Source organism: Leuciscus leuciscus (genome assembly GCF_965113295.1).
Source record: "Leuciscus leuciscus genome assembly, contig: HAP1_SCAFFOLD_702, whole genome shotgun sequence".
Taxonomy (NCBI): Eukaryota; Metazoa; Chordata; class Actinopteri; order Cypriniformes; family Leuciscidae; genus Leuciscus; species Leuciscus leuciscus.
Genome location: NW_028118038.1, coordinates 16,239 through 23,544, shown reverse-complemented (window position 1 = coordinate 23,544; position 7,306 = coordinate 16,239). Strand labels below are relative to the sequence as shown.

Below are 7,306 nucleotides of genomic sequence, written 5' to 3'. Positions count from 1 at the left end.
CAAAATACAAACATGTACATACATGTTGCTCACATATTATGGTAGCCCTCTTTGTGCTGAATAGAGTGTACTTACACCTTTGCCATTAATATGTTAATAAGCAACTGAAAAAAAAATCACAAATGTCAGGGCATTTCAGAACATCTCAAGGACCCCAAAAACACCTTAATTGCTCAAATAAAAGTGTAATTTTTGATTTTATTTTCCAAAACAACCACCGCACCACCACCGGTAGTTGGTACATTACCACCGCGGTGGTAAAAAACTGCCACCGCCACCGCCACAGCTTTATTTCATTGTAAAATATATTGTTGTATATTAATGAAGATTCTTGTTTTAAATGTGCTATCAATTACAGTAAAGCGATAACATACGAGAAGCCATGCTGAATACAGTTACAACTAAGGGGTCTCAAGTGTCTTTTGGGATTATTTCATGTGACTTGCAGAACTTTGTCATATCTTATGTTCTGGCTCCAGCACATTGAAGGACATCAGGATGACCATCTCATTGGAGGTATCGCTTTGGCTGGCAGCAAGTTCAAGCTGTGGTTCCCTGCCTGTAAACACAGTCCCTTCCCAAACCCTGCTCTTACTGTGCTGGAGATCCATTCTCTGATCTCCTTGCATACTCACTGGTCGGGCACTTGGGACACGTACATGACATTTCACCCAAGACAAGGCCTCTAACAGCCCTGTACAAGGTTCAAACAGCACATTGCCCCTCTTCCAGGCTTTGTATGTGCATGGGAATGGATGGCTTTTATTCGCTGAGGTGTTCTTCAGGATGTATTCACAAAGCAAGGTGAATTCTAGCTTGAAGGAGGTTTTTCCTTAGAGACCAAGCTTGTAGACTCCATACAGGAAGGGCAATGCTGATTGTGACTTTGCTGTCATTGTGAGTTAAGGGGACATGTTTTGAAAGAATAATTTCTGGTTGATTGCACTGTTCTTTAGTTAAAACACCATGAAGGTCTAGATCTTGAGGGCTCTGGAAGGTGATGTTGCAGTTTCCTTTCTGTGTTTAAACCAGAGCTTCTGTATGGCTGAACCTGGAGACGCCGACCTCCAAAGCCCTGATACCAGGACCACAAGAACTGCTGGGACCATATGGAAAAAGTTCATTCAGGTTAATATAAACATCTGTGCAGCAAAGAAGGAAGCCGTCTGCTGCATTCGCCCAGTCTCTTGCAAACACAGATAAATCACTGGTAACCACGGTAAGGGTAGAGGACGTTACATGAGTTGATCTGGCTCAGTCTGAATGGCCTAGCATTTCTCAGCTAAAGTTTTATCCAGGTCCTTATGGCTCAGTTCACACATGCGACATCATAAGTGGTCTAGTAGTCTTTAAAACTACACTGTAAAAAATCCAACTTGCAAAATGTTAACTCAGTTTAAAATTTTAAGTTGAGTGGGCAAATTTTTGACTGCAATGTTGACTTTACTTATGAAAACTATTTAACTGCAAGTGTACTACTATTTTGTCCAATGAACAGAGATGGGTCTGTCTGCGGACTGCAAGAGAGGGGCGTAACTTGAAGTGGGCGTAACTTGAAGTGGGCGTAACTTGAAGTTGTCCAGATCACATAGAACCACACGATATGTCAAACTCAAAATGAGATGTTGTCGGCAAGATGCCAGCTCGTATAGAGACATTTAGTAATGTCGTAAGTTTAACATTTAAACCACATTATTAGATTACCCCTTTGACTTTATGAATACACATAAATGACAGCTTGGCAATATATTAAAGGTTTTAATTAAATATTATTTCAAAACAAATTTCAGCACATGTAGTCAGAGGTACAGAAAATAATAATAATTCAGTAAATAAGGAAATTGTTTTATTTATTTGAATCATGTTTGTTAAAAGTATGTTGAATGATGTTAGTTCATTTGTGCAACCATTTATTTGCTATAATGACGAAAATATTTGAAAACCAGTTAAAATCAAGTAGCCTAATGATGCAATCCTTAGTTTAAATCTTAACTTTTGAGTGTATGCAGAATTAAATGGATGTAAAATGATCATGTCACATGTGATATTTTATTTAATGTGACAGAAAAAAAAAAGACAGTAACACCAGTGACACACAATGAATTACCAATGACATACATAAGACCAAAGATCATTATTCTTCAATAATAATAATAATATAATATTAATAAAATTATCCGAATGCTCCACGTGAAACTTCGGTCTTCCGATCTTTTACCATCGTGTCAAATGTCAATTCTCAATTGATTTTGATTAATATGCGCGAGGGAGCGAGAGAGAGCCAGACAGTTTGAAGACGCGCGCGCGCGCGACCGGGGCTCTCTATCTCTCTGCTCGTTCCCTATCGCAAGCACAGCAGTCGTCTACATTCTACATCATTTACCGATCAAATAAGGCAAGACAAAAAATCGCTTGTGAGAGAGACGCGTGAGTGACAGAGAGACGGAGCTGAGAGCAAGGAAAGGAAATGCAGCTGAATGAATACGCTACGTGTTTTAAATAGCGAGCGTACTTTTTTTTCTTTTTTTTATAACGAAACGCAATATGTTGCGGCCGGTGTTGATTATGTGGAGCACCGCACTATGTGTGGGAAACAGTTTGTTCTGTTTATGTTAAACTCGTGCAAGAGCGATTCAAAAGCATTCAGAAGTGTCTGTTTGCTCTTATCGCTCTCGCGGTACTTTGATATTATACACCGACCGGTCTGTGCAGCGCAGCTTTAAGTCGAAAAAAACAGTGAGCAACTTGAAGTGGACGTAACTTGAAATGACGTAACTTAAAGGGGCGTAACTTGAAGTGGGCGTAACTTGAAATGACGTAATTTGAAGGGGCGTAACTTGAAGTCTTGCAGGATGCAGACAGATTCTATTGGATGAACACAAACAATTAAGTTGAGAAAACGTAATATTTTGATTTCATAGTTCGAACGTTTAACTTCCCGTCATCGCGCATGCGCAGTCTGTCTCGCTGTACGTTACTCTCGGGGTTTCCTCCTTCAACCACGCTATCGAAGGGACTGGATTTCATCTGATTGAGGTAAGTTTTCTTTAAGCTTTATACATGAAAATAGGCTATAAATTGCACACATATGTTGATAAAATATAGTATTATGTTAAAAGATATATTTTGTGGTGACGATAAGTTTCTATTGTTAGAGATTATCCACGTAGCGTGCTAACGTCAAGTTACCCAGACTAACGTTAGAGTGAGGAAACATGCTTGAATGAGAAAAGAAGGACAAGGACGTGCATGGTGTTTAAAATATGTTAAAAATGTTAAGCTCAGTAAGTCGTGAATAAAGACTTAAATGCGGTGCTTGCGTTGATTGAGAGACAGAATGCTGCTTCTCTCGGACTCGGACAGAATCTGAGTGCGAATTCAGCTATCTTTCGTGGCGTATTGCGATTTAATAGTGACATACACATACAATTATGTCAATAACAAAAAAACAAAATAAAAAAAGTATTCAAGTAAACACGGTCAGCAATGTCTTAAATGAACATAACCAATTTGGTGAAACCTAGATGTTTCAGTATTAGATTCATGAGCTCTTAAAGTGACCGCAGTCCGTTCAATTTAATTTCAAGTTTATTTGTCACGTATACAAATTTCAGTTACAGTTTGTACATGCTTAGGTTGAGGCTCAGTCAGTGCAATATAATTAAATACAATACAATTTAGAGGAAAAATTTTATAATATTGGCCTATATATGCAAAACGAATGTGTTATGTTAAAAATATGTATGTTAACTTTGCATATTAAATAATAGAATGGGTAGTATGTGTGCAGTATGTTTTAAAGTGAATAAGATACAAATATTGTGTATCCTTAAACAAATATTAGGCTACAAAAGACAAAATAGCTCACTGCTCTTATAATAACTTTTGTATCTTTAATATCTGTCATATTTAATAAATACAGTGAAAACTATGCATTGATTCTTTTTCACATTTGATTATTCAATTTCTTTATTATTTTTACTACATGTTAAATTAACTTACTGTAACTGATTTTTGTTGTTGTTGTTTTGTTTAATAAAATTATGTATCTTTGTTCTGTTGTATTTGTCCTTTTTAGACTAAAGAACATCAGTACAGTGACAAGATCCTTGGATGTGCTAAAACAGTGGCCTTTATTTTTGAAAAGATCAGGTGAGTTGAACTGAATTTACTTGTGTTGGTCTACACTTAATTCTTACTGTTTCAACAATGTTTTTTTTTGTTTTTTAGGGTCTCTGCTCTCTGCTGAGTATTACAGGATCACACAAACTGATCCGAAGAGCACCTTTTTCTCTTGGTTAAATGAATACACATCTAGTCGTACAAAGCAAGTGGTGGAGCGTATGGAGATGAGATGAAGATCCTCCTAGACCAACTTGATCATCAAGTAATTATTTGATCATATCTCTCTGGTTAAAGGCTAAATGGTGCCATCTCTTTTTCAAGGTAATTAGTAAGTAAGTAAGTAAGTAAGTAATCTTTATTTATATAGCACCTTTCACAGACAAGGGCCACAAAGTGCTTCACAACACAGTTTAAATCAGAAAAAAAAAATAAATAAAATAAATAATTCCCATGCTTCTCTTTGTATATAACTTGTTCCATATTTGTTTTTCTGTCTTTCAGACACAGAAACTCCAATGTGCTTCCTCAAAGAAAGTCTACAACTCTTAAAGGTCTGCCTTTGTTTATGAGGGAAAAGTCTGGAAACATTCTGAAGACTTGCCTGGTAAGAAGATCATCAGCATATACACTCACACCTGATATATTTCACCTATTTACCAGATGCTGTTAAGAGATAGGTTTTGTGTGATATACAAAACTTATCATCAACAGACAAAGTCATGGTAAAAAATACTTTATTAAATAATCGTAGTTGAAACTTTCTCAGTGATCAGTTTGACTTCACCTGATAGCACAAATTCAACAAGTTGTTATTTTATCAAAGCAAAGACAGTCGAAAATGACTGTTTCACAACACTGTCTGGAGACATTCCCTCTGATATCTAACCTGTTAAAACAATACAGTGCACAATCATAAGGTTAAACATGACCGTGTTTCAAGTGAAGTTACATGAGCAGACCTTTAGGGACACTCTGGTCTAACATAATTCAATAAAATAAAATAAAAATGACCCTAATTTTATGCTGATTTATTTTCTACTGCAGGACACAGAGCCAGAAGACATTCACAAGGGGAGAAGATGAGGATCTTAACTATCGTTGAAGATGATGTTGCCACTCAAACCCAAATATAAGGTGCCTCTCTGTAGTACTATAAGAGCAGATTGGGCCAGATAATGTGCAAGACCTTTGCCACAGTTGTTACTCTCCTCTTTGGCTTGATTTATGGCCCCAATGGACTATCCTAAAGTATTAAAATACACCAGTAGTAACTGGTTGTTAAGAAAAAATTTGTTTAGTTTGTTTAGAAAAAAAAACGTTTATTTATCTTGACCTAAAGTGCTCCGCAAGGCTGATTTATTTTGCATAGTCCTTCAAAAGATTGTCCAAGTAGCTGCAATCCATATGGATAATTGTAAGGTTGAGCATTTATTTATTCCAGTTTGTACTCTAATTTTGTGCATTTATTTTTTATTTTTATTAATCTTGAAGAGTGGAATAGAACTTCATCACCTTAAAATATGTGTACCTAATGCAAATAGAAAATGTGTTGTTTTGCAGAATATTTGTCAATAAATAAGTTCTGTAATGATAGCAATGTCTTTTGTATTGTGTTGTATTTACAGTGTGGTTTACTCCCTGCATTTGGATTCTTAATGTGAAGGCTATACAAGTATCTGGGTGAGATATTTGAAAAAGTTGAATTAACTTAAAAAAGTAAAAAAGTTTAATCAACTTAAAAAAGTAAAAAATTGAATCAACTTAAAAAAGTAAAAAATTGAATCAACTAAAAAAAGTAAAAAATTGAATCAACTTAAAAAAGTAAAGCAACCAGCTGCAAAGCTTTTTTGAGTTTACTCAACTTCAGGACCTCAGTAGTTGTGCTAACTCATTTCTTTGAGTTGGACTGGTAGTTGGATGAACTTCGACCACTGAAGTTGAGTAAACTCAAAAATGCTTTGCAGCTGGTTGCTTTACTTTTTTAAGTTTACTCAACTTTTTATTTTTTACAGTGTAATTTAAAGGATCCAGACTCTAGAAAAATTATATCATTCCCATATTTACAAGGCTTGAGTCCTAAACTCATAGCGTCTGGTTGCAGGCAACAGGACATGTAGGAATTCTCAGGCAGCTCTTCTGAGGCCTTGGGTGTTGGACATTCCAACTGGAAGGAACAAATCCAGCTGAATGTTTTGGAAGTGTTTCTAGGTTGAGCAAAATCCTGACCTCATTTGTGCCAGACGTTGGGGGCATGAGGCGGAGCTCCATGCTGTGCTGGGTGCTTGTGAGGAAGCCGATGGAGTTGCTCAGCTGTTGTAGTTCATTGCCACTAGGCTGGGAAATCTGATAGGTGAAATCGACAAGCGGAGGAAAACGCATCAATACCATCACCTCTGTGGCATATAAATGGTAAATGTGTCAATTACTCACAGCAGTACATCAATTGATGGATCAATGACATGAAACTCATCTAGTAGATTCTTCAAGAATACACAACAAATGCAAATCAAACATACACCTCTTTTATGATGAGCATGTTTTTAGTTTCTGAATTAAAATTGGTTTTTAATTTTCTGATGCATAATGTCTAAAATGTAAAGGTCAACTGCACTTAATATCGCAAACAATTTTTTAAAAATATGTTTTTATTTAATTTGTTCAGTTACAAAACTGCCAAAGTCCTGCAATAACCAACAGGCAAAAAATATAATAAAAGAATTGTTACTTTTTTATGTCAAGGAAATGTTACTATTTATCATTTACATTTAATTATTTAATTTAGTCATTTACATTTTAAATCTTTCTAGAAAAATGTATAAATACAACATAAATGCAATGAGTTCCTTTCTAAGAGCTTGACATGTGAGTTTTAAACACATTTGTTGCTTTGCGTAATACAAAATGTACAAAAAGTGTTACAGTACCTGTAACCAGGAAGTGTTTTGGGTGAAGGAGGGTCAAACTCTTCAAGCTCAATAGGGCTCTCCAAGAGCTGCCACTCCTCTTCATCAGGATAGTGAGTTTTGATGAAGTTCTCATGGTCAGTCATAAAGTAGAACTGTAATGGTTCAGTTTAATTGTAAGGAAAGGTTGATTTGGTTATATGTTTACCTTTAAGCGCCCTCTTGTGGCGAGGATTGTGTATGGTAACTTCCGTGTGACTTGGTTGGGTTGAGTTCAT

At 36.1% G+C, this 7,306-nt stretch overlaps 1 long non-coding RNA gene and 1 pseudogene across 2 annotated transcripts; one reads left to right on the top strand and one right to left on the bottom strand.

Moving 5' to 3' along the window:
- Positions 1 to 455: 455 nt before the first annotated feature.
- LOC309491663 (kyphoscoliosis peptidase-like) lies at positions 456 to 6,513 on the bottom strand (annotated as a pseudogene). Its single transcript has 2 exons — positions 6,136 to 6,513; positions 456 to 1,355 (listed from the first exon to the last, which is right to left on the bottom strand). The product of its transcript is annotated as a kyphoscoliosis peptidase-like (transcript).
- LOC309491664 lies at positions 2,920 to 5,385 on the top strand. The gene is made up of 3 exons (XR_014203244.1): positions 2,920 to 3,036; positions 4,079 to 4,152; positions 4,231 to 5,385. It is a non-coding gene; the product is annotated as an uncharacterized lncRNA (long non-coding RNA).
- Positions 6,514 to 7,306: the final 793 nt, after the last annotated feature.